This window comes from Aquarana catesbeiana, linkage group LG06 (assembly GCF_042186555.1).
Source record: "Aquarana catesbeiana isolate 2022-GZ linkage group LG06, ASM4218655v1, whole genome shotgun sequence".
Taxonomy (NCBI): domain Eukaryota; kingdom Metazoa; phylum Chordata; class Amphibia; order Anura; family Ranidae; genus Aquarana; species Aquarana catesbeiana.
Window position 1 is genome coordinate 101,869,849 of NC_133329.1, and position 202 is coordinate 101,870,050.

The window sequence follows — 202 nt, forward strand, 5'->3', positions numbered from 1 at the left end:
AACTTCACTAGCCCGGGAGGACACGCCCACGATGCGGACTGTACAATTTAGGAGACCACGCCCACTGATGGATAAACCACGCCCTTTCAGAGAATAAGAGCAGAGATACAGATATGAGCAGAACTCCAACTAGAACTTTATAGGGGGGGGCTTAACCTATCCTGGGAGGGGGGGGGGGAGATTAATTGGGGTGCTGCAGACA